At 39.3% G+C, this 20,554-nt stretch overlaps 1 long non-coding RNA gene across 1 annotated transcript; it reads left to right on the forward strand.

Annotated features, from left to right (window-relative positions):
• The first annotated feature begins 635 nt into the window (after nucleotides 1-635).
• LOC136759620 (uncharacterized) lies at nucleotides 636-2,786 on the forward strand. Its single transcript, XR_010820075.1, has 3 exons — nucleotides 636-734; nucleotides 2,445-2,593; nucleotides 2,709-2,786. It is a non-coding gene; the product is annotated as an uncharacterized LOC136759620 (long non-coding RNA).
• Nucleotides 2,787-20,554: the final 17,768 nt, after the last annotated feature.

A 20,554-nucleotide genomic window follows, 5' to 3' on the forward strand; every position in this document is an offset into this window, starting at 1 on the left:
GCCACCGCCATTATTAAAACGGCAAAATTTATGATCAGGATTTCCCCAGACAATTCCCCAGTTTATGGAAATGAATGAACAGCAATTAGGTTTAATGGGGAAGTTTAGTACTCATTTAATTTCACAAGGCAAATTGAATTAAGAGCGCCACATAATTGCAATAACAGTAGTGTCTGCCTAATTTGACTCCATGTTTAAGGCACCATGGATGACATAATAGAAAAATTAAAACACTGTAATTTAACCTTCAACCATGCTTAACAGTATGTCTTACTCAGTAATGCCACGGTATACCAAGATGGAAGTGTGTTTGGATTGGGGCGCCAGATACGTGCGCAGCTCTCCGCAGACCCCGGCGCACAAATTAATGATTTGGTAGGAATTGTAATTAACATCCTGGCATCTGAGACTCCCTAGATATACACTTTGGGTCACAATTACGACGCCTCAAAGACAAAAATATACACATAATCTGTGTACGCTGTCACCCAGCCTGAACAGGATATCACAATCTTTCCTTGTCATCTGGGATCCTGATCACCTCCTGGTTGTGTTCTGTTTCTTTTTCTTCTTCCGCTTCTCTTTTTTTTTTACTGTCAAGATCATCTCATAACATTTCGATGGAGTGAAGGTCAGCGGACGGGCGAGACCAGCGTCACAGCCCTCTTCCTGATGATGACAAACCCTTCACTCACTGATCGTCTTGCTGGGTACATTGCACGATGCTGAAGATGGTAAATGCGAGAGGTTTGAGACTGAGGCACAGGTCGCTTAATCCTTAAAACCCCAAATGTGATTTTGTATTTCCCTCCTTCTTTAAAACTAGATCATATTTCTCACAAAGAATCAAACAGGTCAGTTTTGTTGTCTCCAGAAGAAAAGATATTGACTTAAACGGTGTAATAAAAGCCATGGAGGAGATACCCTGAGAAACACCTGTGACCTCTCAGATCCTGGCACAGGGGGTTGTTAAGGGATAGACATTCATTATTGCAATTACAGCTATTGTTCTGGAAAGTTCCTGAAAATTCCAGAGAGCAGCCTGGCAAACGTGTTGTGTTTTTATTGTGTTTATTTCTACAAAAAATATAATTATCACAATATATGCAATGTCTTTAAAAGTACAAACAAATCTATAGAGGCTGACACATTGGGCTCCAGACCCGTTTTGGAGATTTTTGTATCAGGAACAGGCAATTTAATCTAAGGCACAGACTGTATTAAAAGTGAGAAGCTGACATAAAGAGTTAACTGAGGCTTTGCTAAAAAAAAAGAATATCCTTTGGGGGGGCTGAAAAGAAGAAAATGATAAGTTTAAGTGGTCATGTGGTCAGAGCCATTCTTCCCAACAACAAGTAACTAACTATCTGTCATAAGAGCCAAGAGCTGTTCTCGACAGCGCTGACCCCTGCCATAATGAAGCGAGAGTGCACCGCAAAGTGTCCATTATCAGACAGTTGGGGAGCAGTAAATTGATGCAGTTTGCAGCAATCTCTCAGCCCGGCTAAGATGGAAGATTTGTTGGGATCAGTGAGAGTCGTCCTTTTTTTTTTTTTTTTTTTTTTTTTTTTTTTAAGGCAGGATCGTTTCTGTTAGATCGCTGCAAAGGTGTGAATGTGGCTCGGGTTATTCTTTCAATTAAATTCCTATCAAATGAAGCAGGAACTGTCACTCCAGTGATTTCCAGCTGTTCACTGTTTTATTTCCCCCCGCGCCGCTGTCATCCTTTATTGCCTCACTGCAAGGTGTGTGAAGAGCGACTCCCTTCTCGTGATAAACTCGCCCCGAACTCTCTGAACGACAACCGTTACATTCCTGGTTTCTTGAAGAGTGGATCGCTTTAAATATGAACTCCCTCTTTGCAAATACTAGTCATATATTTGCTGTTAGTCTGAGAGGTTGTCTGAGTTGGAATAATACAATTTCATTATTATTGTTATGCTGCACTATTCTGTATTGGCTGGCTTCACCTGTTCTGTACTACACAGCAGAATAAGCCAACACAGTTGAGCGATTGCTATAACTCATGACCCTTTCAAGGACAGAAATCCAAGACAATGCCTGGCCCAGCCACTATATAATAGAGAGATTCATGTATTTGAAGGCTAGCTACAGAGGGAAAGAACAGGTAAATAAAAGAACATTGGATAAAGGCTGGAAGACAAAGCACTCTGTCCTTATTCTAGCTTATAAGGCACAGACATATCTCCATCTCCATTGGCAATGTTTAAATTGCAAGATTGATTATTAGAATTGCTACCAGAGTCATTTTGAAGATGTTTACCTGCCGTTTTATGGTGTGTTTTGAGTATTCTTTTTAGGAATAGAAAAATGATAAACTGTACCTTGTTGGGGTCGAGGTAGACCTTTTGTTTTATTTAAGAGGAAAAGTAAAAAAGAAAAAAGTAAAGAATTGAGCTCTAATGTCGATGCTGGTGGTGGAGAGCTTCTTATTGTCCAGGTCTGGGGTTAGGAACAATCAAACTCTGGAGGATTTTCATCACCTCTCTCGAAAAACGCTGAGTGCCCCTTGAAGAGCAGCCAAGGGCAGAAATCATGACGGGGCGAGTATCGTCTGCAGCAGAAAACTCAGGTCAGTGCGTTTCCGTTGTAATGTTGTCGATCCTTGTTTAATTGGTTTTATTATATCATTATTATTGCAGTTCTTTGCAGTTCCGTATTGTCTAATTCACTTTCTCTGATTTCAGTTGTGGATCTGTGGTCTCCTGTCCGTGTGTGTCTAACCTCTGGGATGGAGGTCAAGCAGTCACCTGGTGTCAACTTTCATGTAGGGAGCACATGAAAAAGTATCATAATTTTCTTGTTGTGTTTCCAATAATCTAACTTGACACAGTTTGGTACAGTTCCATCTCAAGTATTTCACTTAGTGATAAAAGAATATATATTTAACTTGCTGTAAATTGATAATATGTCTAACAGTAGCTGAAACACATTCTTTAGATGTTTATTGGTTTTGTTCAGTTATTTTGGAAGGCAAGACTCATCTTAGGATTCAAGGTCTGCTACACGTGCCGACAATCAAGTCACACGGGTTTGGTTTAATTGTTGTTTTAATTCCTGGTGAATTTAAAAATCTTGGAACTTGTTTTTTATTGCTTACGTAATTTGATTTTATAATTTGTTTTTGATGCCTGTGTGCTTCAGCTGGGACACGAATCTATAAATATAAGATAGAGACCTTAACGAAATAACAGAGTGCTTGTAGGTCTGTTCTGCACAAAGGGTTTTCTTTAGCATCCATAAGTGGTGACAGGAAAATTACCTCGGCTCTGACCTTGCCTTTCATAACGCAGTCAGCTGTTACAAATCTGTATTCAACAACAAACCATTATGTGTCTTTTATTTAATTACTGTGTGTGTATTAATTACACACCTGCTCCGAAGATCTGCTCTGTCATGCTTGTGGTTCTTAAAAGCCGTGGTGGAATAATTGTTAATAATTCTCCTTTATTAATAATGTAAAAATGATTGGTTTGTATAAAAATAGCCGACAGTATATAATGGCATGTGATGTTCAGTGTGTGTCGTCTTCTGTTGTATGTGCTGCACTATAATGCCTTTTCTACCAATTAAGGTAATGTAAGAATGTGGGTGGGGGGAAGAGGTCTACGTGTATGCATTTATTTATATATATTACTAAAAGATCCAAAGCCTGTTGACCTCTTATTCTTTGCTTTTAACAGAAGTCTAGTATGTTGAGTCTGTGTTGAGGTCTACAGCAATAGACAGCAATGAGACAGAGAGCGAGATATACTGAACCAGAACATACACATGTATTTTTATTGAGCTGATGATTCCAGAATCCTTTAATAAAACGTTTTTTTTTTAAAGGAAATCAACAAAGCTTTTGGGCTATAGAAGATGTTTAATATGTTTAATCAAATAAAACATGTTCTATATTGAGATCAGGCCTGGAGGCTTCTAGTGCCAGCTTTCTTGATCTCAATACAAGAATCTAGTTTCATAAAGTGAGAATACAAGAGACCGTTACAGCATTTTAATCGTGGTTAAAACAAACAGGCAATAAAACTGAACTGGTGCTGCTAACTTTCAGATTTTGTCGTTACAGTAGGGAGCATGTGTGTGCGTGATTGTGTGTTTGTGTGTGTGATGCTGTCGGTTTGTGTTCCATGGGAATAATTCACAGATAAATCAAATCTGCACATTCCAGTGGGATGCCTCCAGCCCCATCTTTTAACACTGTTTTAGCTGTGAGCCTAGATTACAGCTCTGCCCAAAAGCAATACTTTTTAAATGTCATAAATATACACAAAAAAGACATAAGTGACACATGGAATATGGGAAGGAATTGGGGGAACATAGCAGAGTGTTTACATCACTTCTTTATCATGTTCTGCATTGCATTGTACAATGAAAGCTTGAGTAACTGTATACTTTAGTAACACTATACAACAGTGTACATTTGCACTTAAAACATGCTATGTGATTTCTCAAGGCAATCATATATTTCTTTGGCTCACAATGTAAAGTAATCTCTTACTGAATCTGAACACCATGTGTGATGTGTCAGCTACGCATCGACTGAAAACAGCGCAGTTTTGTATCATTCACATTTGGGGCCACCAAGCCTTTAAGCCTGGGTGTTTTCTTTTCATCACAAATTGGATTCCGGTTTGACTCAAGAGAAGAGCACTTGTCTCGAGCCCTGACACTCTGAAGCAGCACTACAAACCTATGCTAGGAAGAAGAAGAAAAAAAAAATCATGTTCTGGTCTTGAGTGACGGATCAATGGCCTCCAACAGCCAGTGCATCCCATTGCTAATAAGTACTAAATATTTCCCGTGCATTATTAAAGTTGGTTTCAGTCGCTTCTCCCTCTGTGGCATCTATATGAAACCCTCTTCCATAATGGACACTTTTAACCTACGAGGACGTTCCTAGCCTGCCGGTGTTGGCGAGGGGGGGGTTAACGAGACCGCGGTGATCATATTTCTGTTCAAATACAGGCCTCTCCATTTCATTCACACACTCGCTTTATGAAAAATGCCATCAGCTGCCAAAGTATTCATCTGCTTTGTCCCGATTAAAGCAGTAAATCTGACAACAAAGCGCGCTGTGACAGCACAATGCCCCTTTATTCCACTGTACAGAAATGCAGGTTAGAGCTTAATGTACATATTCTGTTGGGTGCTGTTTACCTGGATTTCTGAAAGGCATTTGAAATAACAGGAGCTTCTGCCAAACGACCTGTTAAGAGTAGAGCGGGATTGGAGGAGAGCAGGCAGAGAAAAGCCACATGACCACAGAGGGAAACATTTTCATAGACTTATTTATATATTTATAATGCTGACGTTTATTAAAATCTTGAACCTTGAAAGTTTCTTCTTAATGTATTATTTATAGCCGTTCCCCCCTCATTTCAAACAGGATTTCCAGTTATTAAAAATCTAAATAAGGGAGTCACTCAACATAGTATATATATTGATAGTCCTTCTGGTTCTAACTGTATGAACTATCGATGTTTTAAGCTTTAAGATTGGGGACCAACCCCCAGTATAGACAATTCTAATGTGTAAATAACATATTTAATATAAAAATACTTTAAATTATAACAAAAACAAGAAATATTCACAATGGGATTTATATTCTTCAGCCACCTCACTCTGTAGAAAGCAAGCCCTCATCAAAGTGAAATAAACCAGTGCTGGGGAACGCTCAATAGAAAATTAAAATGGTACAACATTGTGCATCATCTTGTACGGAAGGGTGTGTTTGCCACCAATAAACATTTTGCAGTCATGTAGATTAGTGCTGGTTAAAACGAGGCATAGGTGCTGTAGAAATGTCTTTTAAAGTCTGAGTGAAGAGTATCGCTCTGGACCCAACAGTTTGAGTGTTTGCTCAACCGTGTAACCAAATGGTGCTGTAACACAGTCCCATTTCGATGGTATTCAAAGTGAGTCAACCATCAGTTGCAGCTTAAACCTGACACAACATGTTTCTGGGCACTTTGTAATGCAATGTCAAGCTGTTTCACATCCAAATACCATGTGCTGAAGTAACACGGCTCTGACATACTTCAGGCGTAGTTTGTCAGCTTGTTTGAAACGTTTTGTTTTCTGTTAAACTGGTGGACAAACAAACCTAATTCTGTAATGATTTAGAACAGACAAAAAAATATGAAAGAGACTTGAAGGTATAAATGTAATCTTATAATCATTTTAATCCTGATTTAATATTGTTCTAGTTTCAAATCAGCAGTTTTATTTTGAATGACTATGATATGTATAAATGTGTCAGTTTGAAGCTGTGAACAGTGAATGGAAATTACAGTTTTTTCTGTAAGGTCTAGTGGAAAGTAAGACCCAGGAAAAGACATGCATCACAAATGTGTTTCCCTTTAAACCGTCAATAAATGCCATCAGTAAGCCATCCTTTTTTTTTTTAGAGCACATAACATTTTAAGTAAAAATCTCTCCAAATAAAAGGGTTGCTGTACCTGAATTCATTAAAAGTGTGAGGCATGAGTGGTAGACTGATGCACTTCACATGTGAGACAAGGTGATGTTTCTGGCGGCCAACGTCTCATTGACTCGTCCGAAAAAAAAAACCACTTCGGTTTAGACCACAGCCTGCTAAGTGGGGATAAAGGGATTAAATGGATAAAACTTTTAACTTCACTTTTTGTTCCTTCAGAAGAACTTGGCCCACTCTGCACTGTGAATTCAGGAATTAAATTTACGGAGACTCTGACCTCTGAGCACGGGTGTAGTATTTCTCCAGGTCCCATGTATGGCTTGGTTGACATTCTCACCTTTCCGGAAGGCTTTGCGGATCTTGTATAAAACGAGGGTCTTAATAGTGAAATGAATGGACTAAACTGTATGGCAATGTTTATGAATGGTATGCAACAAATACCTGAGCCTTTAATGTATAGAGTAGGGGCTCCACGTGTCTCCCTGAGGGCCTCTGTGATCTCATGGCACTGTTGACGTCCTCAGAGAGCTGTGCTGGGATGAGACAGCGCTGTGGCCACCGGTATCGGCTGGTCCAGAGGGGATTGTGGTGTTTTTTTTCTGTGTAATGCGTGTGTAATACCATCAGCCTGGGGAGGCACCTCGTCCTGAAACATATTTTGCATGGTGTCACAGGATATACAGACAGAGCTTTCAAATCATGACTTGCTACAGTGAGGGAAAAAGTATTTGATCCCCTGCTGATTTTGTACGTTTGCCCACTGACAAAGAAATGATCAGTCTATAATTTTAATTTTAATGGTAGGTGTATTTTAACAGTGAGAGACAGAATAACAACAAAAAAATCCAGAAAAACGCATTTCAAAAAAGTTATAAATTGATTTGCATGTTAATGAGGGAAATAAGTATTTAATCCCCTATCAAACAGCAAGATTTCTGGCTCCCAGGTGTCTTTTATACGGGTAACGAGCTGAGATTAGGAGCACTCTCTTAAAGGGAGTGCTCCTAATCTCAGCTCGTTACCTGTATAAAAGACACCTGTCCACAGAAGCAATTAATCAATCAGATTCCAAACTCTCCACCATGGCCAAGACCAAAGAGCTGTCCAAGGATGTCAGGGACAAGACTGTAGACCTGCACAAGGCTGGAATGGGCTACAAGACCATCACCAAGCAGCTTGGTGAGAAGGTGACAACAGTTGGTGTGATTATTCGCAAATGGAAGAAACACAAAATAACTGTCAGTCTCCCTCGGTCTGGGGCTCCATGCAAGATCTCACCTTGTGGAGTTTCAATGATCATGAGAACGGTGAGGAATCAGCCCAGAACTACACGGGAGGATCTTCTTAATGATCTCAAGGCAGCTGGGACCATAGTCACCAAGAAAACAATTGGTAACACACTACGCCGTGAAGGACTGAAATCCTGCAGCGCCCGCAAGGTCCCCCTGCTCAAGAAAGCACATGTACAGGCCCGTCTGAAGTTTGCCAATGAACATCTGAATGATTCAGAGGAGGACTGGGTGAAAGTGTTGTGGTCAGATGAGACCAAAATCGAGCTCTTTGGCATCAACTCAACTCGCCGTGTTAGGAGGAGGAGGAATGACCCCAAGAACACCATCCCCACCGTCAAACATGGAGGTGGAAACATTATGCTTTGGGGGTGTTTTTCTGAAGGTTCGAGTTGCCAAACGTCAGCCTCGAAACCTTAATGACTTGGAGAGGATCTGCAAAGAGGAGTGGGACAAAATCCCTCCTGAGATGTGTGCAAACCTGGTGGCCAACTACAAAAAACGTCTGACCTCTGTGATTGCCAACAAGGGTTTTGCCACCAAGTACTAAGTCGAAGGGGTCAAATACTTATTTCCCTCATTAACATGCAAATCAATTTATAACTTTTTTGAAATGTGTTTTTTTCTGGATTTTTTTGTTGTTATTCTGTCTCTCACTGTTAAAATACACCTACCATTAAAATTATAGACTGATCATTTCTTTGTCAGTGGGCAAACGTACAAAATCAGCAGGGGATCAAATACTTTTTTCCCTCACTGTATATGTATATTTGCTTGGCATTAACTCTCTACTCAAAAACTGAACTTTGTTGTGTTTCTGTGCTGCTGTGTTTGTGTGTGTTTGTGCGTCTCTGGGGACTCTCAGTCCTAAATCACACGTACACAAACAATCATCACAATCACAACACAGCTTGGTCTGAGATATAACATATTCAGTGATTCACACCATAAACATAAGACATCAACTTCGGTTTAATTTGTTTATTCTATTTTCAGCTGTACTTTATTTTCTTATTTTTTTGTAAGACTGTGCCAAGCAATAAATAATGATTTCACAATCCTTTATGGAAGTAGCATTTAAATAATAATGTGAGGCCAGAACATGGTTAATCATTAAATTATAAATTATATTTGCGTAAAAAGATAATAAAATGGCACAGACTGATGCAAATGGTGTAAATGTAACTAATTCACACTGTTCTTTTTTCATTTTTCTGGCAAAATTTCCATTTTTTTTTTAAAGTAACAAATATTCATACACTCTACTTATCTTATTATATTGTATATCATACACTTATATATATTAACTTTAATAAAAAAAAAGGAAAAAGGAAATTATTTATAATTTCTCTCTGACATGCAACTGTTATTGTGATGTCATGGAAGAAAAGCAGAAATAGGGAGAGAGATTAAAATGAATAAGATGTGAAAGAACAATATTGAAGTCCTATCCCACCATTGATGTCCTATTTTAATTATAACACATTACACTTTACACAGTTATTGACCCATCCCCCAGTTTTAAAGGTCCCTAATCCACACACACACACACACACACCCTGTCCGAGATTAACACTATGGGGTGTGCATGTTAAAACTGCTCACTGTGCTTGAAAACACCTGTGATGTTTGTAACATTGAACTGAAAACCACAAGAACATAAATCAATGTTTGTGAGCAGAATGTCTCATTGAGGCCAGTATTCCACGGTTTGTGCCGGGATTAGCAATCAAAAGGCCAACGTGCCAACGGACAAACATTGCACAGAGCCCGACAGTAACACAAGCCGCTCAGCAGATCAACTGCATCTGCTTTATGCAGTCATTTGTATGTGAAGTGTAAACCAGCCCCACACATTTCTCCAGACAAGCCATAGTTCCTGCAGATCCAGCAAGGAATTTCATTGAATATATACAGATGCAGAAGATTAAACATATGAAACTGCGCTAAATCTTGTCAGGAGTGTTTATTTCCATGTCTTTGCGTATTACACTTTTTTTATGTCGATGAATCCTGTTTGCAAGTGTTAGTGTGTTTATGCTTGTCTTTAAAAGAGACCAGATAAGAATCGGTGGGAAATAAAATAAAATACAAATTAAATAATTAAAGCCATTGTTTAATTAAAAAAAAAAGATATGAAAAGTGCTGATTTATTTCAGAGTTTTAAAAATATCAAATACTGGGACAGCAACGCTAGGTTAAGGCTGATTGACAGAGGTATTATGCCGGATTTTCACTGAACTTCATTTAGCAGAGGTGTAGTCTTTATACTTTGTAGCCAGAAGCATTAAGGCCGACAGAGTGGTACCAGTCTCTATGGACATTTATTAAGTGGGATTAACCTGCCCTTCAGAAACAAGTGGCCAGCTGGCCCCCAGGGATCTCCTTTAGGGCCCAGTCTAGCCTCTCAGACTCAGCTGGGCACAAACCCCCACCATGACACAATGGCCGCAGTGTGAATGTGCCACTTGGTTTGGTATCTTTCTGCTGCATGTGTGAATGAAATAATTTTTTCATAGAGACGTTTTTATTCCGTTCAGTGGGTGGGGGGGCGGTTGAAGGCTTTGAGTGGCCACTTTGGAAACGGAAGGCCGTGGTCTGAACCGTCAGCTCAGTCTCTAAATGAAGATCCCCGGGCAGGTCGCGGTGTCTGCTGGGGCCTCACACTGAAGCTATGCAGGAGAGATGTTTTGAAAATCCTGCAGGAGGCTGTGTGTGTCTCGCGGTGATACGTTTCATCACAGACACATCCCATGTGGACAGACACAGTCACCATCCCGGGGCTCTCAGCTTAATCATGTCCATCAGTGTTTTAAATAAAGTACCTGTTTCATCTTATTCAAACTATCAGTGTTTTGCCCATGCATGTGACTTTTATTTTATTCAGAAAATATGGTGCACATTGTGCCAAGAGGCCAAATTAAAGCACAGAATATTAAAGGTGAAGTGTTTAAATGAATTAGGCTGCTCATAAAATGGTCAATTAAGATAACTGATAGTAACAGGTTTACCAATCCAAATAAGGGCTGTGCAAAAATGTTTTAATTGCATGATTATTTAGAGGGAGCTGCATTGTAAGTAAGAAAGTTATATATATATATATATATATATATATATATATATATATATATATATATATATTTTTTTTTTTAAAGAGTTCAGATTCTAACTTTCTTAATTTGAATAATTATTATATCCAGCTATTTTGTTTATTCCTGAGCACTGCAATGCATAATTCAATGTCTGAAAAATAATTAATACATATCTGTGTTTAGCAAAGTAAAAAAAAGTAAATAAGATGTTTATACTTTAAAAAAAAAAAAAAAAGCCTAGACACACTTTGGACAACGGATACATCATTTTTCATCTAGACCCATTTTAGCTGAATCTGTATATTGAATATTGTATGTTCAAAGTTTGGACATGATTAATAAGTGGTCGTTTTTAATGAAAATGTAAGGGCAGGCAGAAGTTCCTTTCATTTGAAAAAAAAAATCTAACTAAATGCACGGTGCTTTAAAAAGCTGATATTGACAAAAAGAACTGGGATGGCAGTATATTTTCATTTAGATATTATGGATTCAGTGTAAATTCCTGATGCACCCAGAAAGCCACAGCCTGCTAACGTGAGAGCCTTGTGCGGCCCCCCAGGAGCGCAGATCCGTCACCAAATGCCTGGGGGGGTGATAACAAATTTGTTCTCTGTGTATCTTACATAACACCGCGGGAGCCTGCGGGCTTCGTGCGCCACATCCGCGGACTCGGGGCTCTGCGTCACTGCGCGCATATCAGCGACTGTGTGAATCGCATCTAGTAAACTGACACTTTTCATCTGTTTATATTTCATCATTCTTTCAAACTATATAGGTCTTTATGCAATTGTGCATATTATTTACCTTTTATCCCGTTTATACATTATAGTCAATTTTCATGTTACATTTATTTGTATTTGTATGTATATGTTTAATTGTGCGTAACATATATATGTTGTAATTACACAATTGTGTGTGTGTGTGTGTATATATATATATATATATATGACAGTCCTGTGTTCAATTACAAAATTGTGTAAGAGATTAATATTATGTTCCTGTAAGTCAAATTTAACACTAATTATAACCATAAGTGACCATTAATGCCCAACGCCACGAAACGCAAGTTATTACAGATCTCATATTATTTCTTACTGGTGTCCGCATTTGTTGGGAATATGTTGTATTGTCTCACAAGTGTACAACATAATTGAGATTTAAAAATTATGGAAGAATGTCATTGATATTCTTATTTCCCCTTAATTCACACAACAGTTCGCAACGCTGAAAATAAGGTCTAAACAATATATATATATATATATATATATATATATATATATATATATAGACTGGTAAATAAATAAACACATTTTAAATAAATCAATCGACTGCTGTTTAATAAATAAATGCATTGTTAAGCTACAAACCTGTTTATGAATATAATTATTATTCAATAATAGCAAATACACTTAAGATCACAATGCTGTTGATATTATTACAAGCCTAATAATGTATCTGTAATATTTGTAATAATAATAATAATTTATATATATATATATATATATATATATATATATATATATATAAATTCATTTTGTTTGGCATTAATATTGTTATTGTTGCTGTTGTGCTGCACTTTAATTATATTCTGAACGAGTCTAAGTAACTACTTCACTAACTTTTCTCACAGATGTGTATATTGTAAAGGAATCAGAGGTCCAGTACAGACCCGCCCGGCCCAGGTGATGTGAAGCGTGTTCTGGATGAGAGCCGGGCCTTATGATCCAGCGCTGCGGTGCGAGAGAACAGCAGTCCCGCACAGAAACAGCGGAGCGCCCCCTGCAGGTCTGCGCCCAAACTACCAGACAAGCTTTTAAAAGTAGCCTAATGTTTTAAATTGCCTTACAAGTATCTTTCCACTGTCCTCTACTTATTACATTCTACTACTACTACTACTACTACTACTACTACTAATAATAATAATAATAATAATAATAATAATATAGTGTAATTACATATTAAGCACTAATGCTTGGACGTATAATCTATAGTATAATGTGCGTCTTTATCGCTGGATGTGTATGAGTTTATCTACACATTTATATAGTTTACATATTATAATGTGTGTGTGTGTGTGTGTGTGAGAGAGAGAGAGAGAGAGAGAGAGAGAGAGAGAGAGAGAGAGAGAGACAGAGAGAGGGAGGGAAAGAGTGTATGTGTGTATGCTTTGCATTTAGTGTGAATAACCGGACTGTACTATATTGATTAACGCTTCATTTTAAAACGACTGCTTTGATGAGTCTCTCATGATGCACCTGTTCCTGGGTGTCTAATTATGACACAGGATCCACAGGAACACAACGGGCTGCAGACAAAACCTAGGAGCGGACCGGGGACTTATCGTGACTTTGAATCTCCTTAAAGAAGATGGCGAGCCCCTCTATTAGTATTCCCATCGGATTACCTTCCGGTAAGCCTGGAGAAATAGTCAGCTTAATAAGCAGCAGCGCAGTAACTCAGGAGCCGTGACAGCCGCTGTGGCCCCCGCCTGCACTGCCTGTCACACATACAGACCCACCCGGAGCCTCGGGATTTGTGGCCCTTTGTGAGTGTGCTGTTTATTCCCAGAACCTCGCCTTCATTACAATTATTATTATTGTTGTTGTTGTTGTTACAAACATTTGTTTATAAAAGCATTAGGGAAGGGATTATTAATTATATTCATGTTTTTTTTTTGTGGGTTTATTTGTGGTTAGCATATGTATGTAGCCTCTGTATTGAAATATATATATATAGCAACTATCAGAGCTTATGATCATGAGATTAAGACAAAAAACAAAACAAAAAAAAACATGGTTAAGGTTGCATTAGTAATTTAGTGATTTAATTTCAGAATCATGTTGACTCAACTTGTCTGGAAGTCCCCAAATAAAGGAAAGTCCAATCAAATAAACATACAGTGTTGGGATATAGATCAGCAAATTACAGCTAATCACTTCCATACGAAATTTTATATGAAACATTTAAAATATCGTTGTATTTTCACAATATAACATTATTAACGGAGCATAAGTCATTTTAAATACTAGCCTAGTTGTTTTGTTTGTGTGTTTGATTGTTTTTATCTAAAGTTTTTTCTTTCACCAGAATGTGCAAAAACATCTGCAGAGCTGGAAGAAATTATGTTATGTTAACTATGTTAATAAATAATTCAACCGGGTGCACGTACAGTAAATAAGCTACTTTATATCAAATGTTAAAGTACGGAAAGAGTTTCTGGATTTAAACCGGGCCCAGTGCACCTCTCTCCTCTGACCAGTAGAGGGCGGACGTGTAGCGCCAACATCTATTCAAGGTAACTAAACTATCTGAACATACGGGTTCAAGCCTCAAAATAATTACATTCAAACTCTTTAAATACAATTTGTTTTATAAGTGTCTGAGTGTGTTATGAATATATGCTTATTTCATATGAATTCAATTTCAATTAAAATAAAATCGCATTAATTGGACTTGAATTTCGAACACATATTATAAAATGTTTCCATACAATTCTTATATCATGATTAATTCATACTAAATAATTATTTTATTATTTCAAAGTCTAAATGTAATTTTCAATCTTGTATTAAACATGTGCCTTTAATTCTATTTTAAAGTTTGAGAAAGAGGGATGTATTGTTATAAAATGTGCCTTTGAAATGAGTATGTTTTTTAATGATCAAAGCATATTGAATGACTTCTCTGTTGAATTCTGTCCTGTTTCGATGCCTGACAATCTTCAGCGAAGAGACCGAACCTGCCGGTAGCGCTGTATGGAAAATGTATTTTTAATGACCAGAATCTTACCTGCCTGGCAATCATTTCTTTAGAGAAATAAAAGAGAGCTGAGGGACAGCTGGTTAGTGTCCCTGTAGGCAAGCACATTGTTTAGGAAAAATGCTATTGTTTTATTTCCTATACAGGCAGACAAAACAAGATTATAACAAGCTGTCACAACAAGGCCTTCGGAGAATTAACAGCCGCGCCGCAGTGATACACAGACGACGTAGGGCGACGCCGGCATTTCCGCATCTGTTGACAATACTTTTTAACCAACATGCCTTTAATTAATAAGTGGTTCATCAAGGGTGTGTGTGTTTGTTTGTCTGTGTTAGTTTTACCTTCAAGGTCCTTTATGAATCGAACAAAACCTCCTCTGTCATTGTGATTTGGTTGATGATTGATTTTACTATCAGGCCCAACATCAGCTCCCGTGTATTAATTGATACCGGTCCCCTACGGTTTAATTTAACCTGCGGAACTGGTTAACTCTTCACGTGCCGCGGACGGAGGCCTGTTCTGTTCTGGGAGTGAGACTGTCGGGTCGATATCGTGTGGATCCCAAGCTGCTTCACAAACAGTGATTAGACTTATCTAGGCGTCCTTTCACTGGTGCCACACACTCCTGTTTATCTCAGATTGGTATCGTTGGAAGACAAGGTCAACAGGGCGGGATCAGAGAGCGATCAATCTCTGATTTCGTCGGCACGTCCTCACGTGGCGTTGGCGTGTCAGGCCTGCCTCCACACTGACGGATGGACGTCTGCTTTAAATAGTATTCAGACACAAATGGGTTCAGTGAAGTTGCTGTTTTGTTCATATCATGTTGCATAACTTGTCTCTGGTTCCTACAGTGATTTCTCCTGCTGGGGGTGTTGTGTTTCCGTCGGCGTGCCAGCAGATCGGGGTGGGAAAGAAGAGAGCCGGCTACCCTCCCTCACCATCCTCCCTCCATCCCTTCGTTCCGAACAGGCTGTCGGAGAGACGGGGTTGCCTAGCAACACCCCCCGAGTAGGGACACCGGGGGAAAGGGGGATGAGCCCAGATGATGATTATGTTGTACACTCACAGATCACAAGTCACCCCTGTTCACGTGAGGAATGGGCTTTCGAGAGGCGCAAGTCCGCAGGGGGAATCGAGCCGAACTGAAATTAATATGAGCCCGATATGAGGCAACGACACCCAGGCAAGAGCGGGGCCTGAACATCCCAGGCTAGAGAGACAAGGGAGAGACAAGGGAGAGACAAGGGAGAGCAGAGAGGAGGGTTCAGCTGGGTCAGAGGTGGCACAGAGGTGAAGGAAAGTGAAGACAAAGCTGAGAGAGGCTGAGAGAAAGGAGAGAATCAGTGAGAGAGGAGAGAAGATAAGTGCCAGACAGAAGCAAGACCAGGGAGGGAAGGGAGAGAGGGAGGAATGTGAAGAACTGGTGTTGAAGCTCTCTGTCCAGGCTATTACAGAGGAAAGGGAGTGATAAGACAATAGTTTGGGTGGGAATACAAGTCAGTAGGAAGTTTCTTTGGATCAGAGGTGACACAAGGTGTGAAACTGTTGAGACCAGGCGCAGCAGCCTGGAAGAAATGAGAGCAGAAGCGATCCAAGGCTCCTGGGCAGAAATCATGACACAAGAAAGAGCGGGAGAAGAGCCCAACACGCAGGTAAGAGAAGAGAGGAGACAGAAGGAAGCAAAGTCGGATGTGAACCATGTGAGCCGGTCAGCAGGAGGGAAATGGAGAAAGGGTGGGAAAATGAAGGGTGTGGCAGAGGGATAGGTATGGCAATCAGCAGCCTATCTATAATTCCTGATGTCCTAAACCACTGGCACTCTCCACCGAATAGCAACTCTCGCTCTCAGTAGAACGTCTTTTTCATCAGGCAGCTACCTAAGAACTGAACTGCTGAAGTCAATAATAACAGCCGCCGCTCCACCACGTTAGCACAGTGCTTATACATTCTCTGCCCAGCCTCGAAACTCAATCACCCTGACTCAGGGGGCGTGAGACTGAAGTCAACGTCTCTACATGGTTGCGAAGGGAAAACCCCCAGAAAAAAAAATCCCCATCTGAGGGATCTCTACTGTAAGATTCAGATAAACTAGGCTTTAACTTTCCTGCAGATATACAATACAAATAAGAAATAAATCTAATGAAACATGGGTTCATGTCTGTCGAGAGGTTATTTAGAATAGAAGGTTAAGTCTTGCATTAAAACAAGAATAAGTCTGATGCTTTCTTTCATGTTTCTTCTTTCAAATTGAAGGGATGGATACTCTTCCCAAGTGACACCATTACATTTAAAACTGAGAAGCTTTTTAGTTTTATTATACAGATGCCAAGCACTGTTTCTCTGAAATCCATACCAGCATTATATTATTGTGTACAGTATCGTGTCTATTAATGCAATCTATTTATATGAACAGGCAAGCAATGGCATTTAATCATAATAAAAGACAGTGATTTCGAATCAGTTGACCAGTTGCACATTCTAATTCAATTGTCTACATTTAATTCAGCCTGTTGTGCATGACATATAAATACCTTATTATTCACTACACACTGCAATTACAATCCAGATACATAATTACTGTAATCCAAAAATGGATTGGACAATGGATACCTGAATTAAAATAATACATCCTGCACGCTCTCTTCTGTGTGTGTGTGTTTTATTTTTCTATTCTTTCTAGGTCATGCATTTACACTTTGTATCGCCTGCATTTCACCTCCGTTACACTGACAGAAGACGGGCCCAGCTCTCAGAAAACTACACAGATGCCGCTCACTCAGTAATCACTTGATCCTGCAGTCCTCAGAGGCAGTAGTATCCAGAAAACCAATTGGCCGGTATGAAAATCGGCTGCGATTGCACTGCCATTTATGAACCTGATACATGGGTAAAGAGGTAAATTATGGGAATCAGTAAAATAACCCAAATTATATACAAAATCCAAAGGAAATACAGAGCATAATCTGTTCAAAATTGTTTTTCCTTCTCTGTAACAATGGCTGTCAGGTTTTCAATTGGATACATCACTTGCTATAAGAAAAGTATATATCAGCTTCTGGAGTTGGTAAGCTACAAATAATATGCTGGCTATTTGTGTGGGGTTCGAGGGAGAATGGCGGCAAAGCAAAGAATAGCTGTGGAAAAAGACCAAATTACCATGCAAATTCACTGGGGTAATTTTCCATATGACTTTAGATGCATTTCTTAGTGTCAGGTGTAAAACACAATTCATAATATAGAGTCAATAGTGAAACAGGAACTAATTATTGTTAAGATTAAATTACACAAACACACAACAACAATTGTAAATAAAATGTTTATATAGTCAGGTATCACTCATGATACTCATGATGCATGCAGACACATATATCATCTGAACAACTGAGTGATAAACAATATCATGTCTTATAACTTTGTATAAACACAAAGAAACAATTAATCAGACACAACAAGTTCATGACCGCAATAGTGCAACACAAGATATCGCTGCTCTAGAGGCAGTTCAGAGAAGAGCAACCAGACTTATTCCAGGTCTGAAGGGAATGTCCTACTGAGAGACTGAGGAACTGAACCTTTTCACCCTGGAACAGAGGAGACTACGTGGGGACTTGATCCAAGTCTTCAAAATCATGAAAGGCATCGACCACATCAAACCAGAGGAGCTTTTCCAGATCAGCAGGGACACACGCACCCGGGGACACAAATGGAAATTGGGCTTCAAGGCATTCAAGACAGAAAACAGGAGACACTTCTTCACACAGAGAGGCGTCACAATCTGAACAAACTCCCCAGCGATGTGGCTGAAGAGACAATTTGTGAACATTCAAAAATAGACTGGATAGGATCCTAGGATCACTTAGTTATTAATGGACACCAAGCGAGCACGATGGGGCGAATGGCCTCCTCTCGATTGGACACTTTCTTATGTTCTTATGTAATTATTATGTAAAATATCTCAGATAAATTAATACTTTATATTAAAAAAGTAAACATTTCTAAGTCAGAGATAATAATTTCCAGGCAATCTTTTAGATGTACAGATTTTTATAGAAATACTTCTGTCCATCCATCCATATTCAATTATCGCTTCATCCAGTACCCCAACCCAGCAGACTCTGGGCACAAGGCATATTTTTGGGGTCCTCAAAGGTTATACAGCAGACTCAACCAAAGGCACTGACTCCTCAGAGAGCTGAATGGCACACCCTGGACTGGACACCAAAAACGCATCTATGGATACCTAAAATTATGACAAAAAGACATTCCACTTATTGTCACACCTGCACTTAGCAGGGTGTGCAGACTCTGTGGTTTGGAGTGGGCCAACCAGGATTGACAAGATCAAATTCTCTCTATACATTCCTTTGAAAGGAAAAAAACTGTCAACAACTCAAGCACTTCTCAGAAGGTGTAAAATAAGTACATTTTTAGTGCCTTCTTTAGATTAGAGAGAATCAGCTCATATAGAGTTACCATATGGCCCCATAATCCGATGGAAACTGTCAGACTGTTTTAAAAGTTGAACCTGAACATAATGAAAATGTAAACTGAGCTGTACATCCGTTGCTAACAGGATAATTGCCGTAATTCAGCAGGACAATGCATCAGTCTACAATGTGAGTAGCTGAGAAAATAAAAGAATGTAAGCGTTCAAAATTCAGTTTTTTTCATCATATTTTCATTCGTTTTTTTTGTTGTTTATTAACACTGCTAAGCACCACCTCTCAGCCCTGTAATGGTGCGTAGTGATTGGTTTGTGGTGCTCCATTACTGAGATTTTGCCAATGTATTGTTACCAGTTTTGTTGTTGCTTTTTTATTTGTGTCGGCCTCATATAAACATACAGTACATACAGTGAGGGAAAAAAGTATTTGATCCCCTGGAAACATTATGCTTTGGGGGTGTTTTTCTGCTAAGGGGACAGGACAACTGCACCACATCAAAGGGACGATGGATGGGGCCATGTACCGTCAAATCTTGGGTGAGAACCTGCTTCCATCAGCCAGGGCATTGAAAATGGGTCGTGGATGGGTATTCCAGCATGACAATGACCCAAAACACACAGCCAAGGCAACAAAGGAGTGGCTCATGAAGAAGCACATTAAGGTCCTGGAGTGGCCTAGCCAGTCTCCAGACCTTAATCCCATAGAAAATCTGTGGAGGGAGCTGAAGGTTCGAGTTGCCAAACGTCAGCCTCGAAACCTTAATGACTTGGAGAGGATCTGCAAAGAGGAGTGGGACAAAATCCCTCCTGAGATGTGTGCAAACCTGGTGGCCAACTACAAGAAACGTCTGACCTCTGTGATTGCCAACAAGGGTTTTGCCACCAAGTACTAAGTCGAAGGGGTCAAATACTTATTTCCCTCATTAACATGCAAATCAATATATACATTTTTTTAAATGCGTTTTTCTGGATTTTTTTGTTGTTATTCTGTCTCTCACTGTTAAAATACACCTACCATTAAAATTATAGACTGATCATTTCTTTGTCAGTGGGCAAACGTACAATATCAGCAGGGGATCAAATACTTTTTTCCCTCACTGTACATCCATGCACACATACATTACAATCGTGGGTTCATTTGTTCATCAGGAACAGGAAAGGAAAACGACATCAGCCATAGGTCACTGCAATAGGGTATTATCCATGTCAACAACAAAATAGAACTGGAAGTTTTAGCAGCATTCAATGACAGATAATTCCCATGACACTGCTAAGCCTTGTGAGATTGAATTCGGAATTCCCACGGCACAGCGGGAGATAAGATATGCTTGTGTATCCATAGTTACTCATAGGCAATATTGCACGAAAACTGTATGTTTTACTTCATGAAGTAGAGACGCTGACTGACAGATACAGCAGAACCCAATCGAAGGGAAGTGGACGGGGCAGAGGAAGGAAAACAACTTGAAGAAAAGGCCGCCTGATTATCTGAAATCCCAGCGTG

The sequence above is a fragment of the Amia ocellicauda genome, chromosome 10, assembly GCF_036373705.1.
Source record: "Amia ocellicauda isolate fAmiCal2 chromosome 10, fAmiCal2.hap1, whole genome shotgun sequence".
Taxonomy (NCBI): domain Eukaryota; kingdom Metazoa; phylum Chordata; class Actinopteri; order Amiiformes; family Amiidae; genus Amia; species Amia ocellicauda.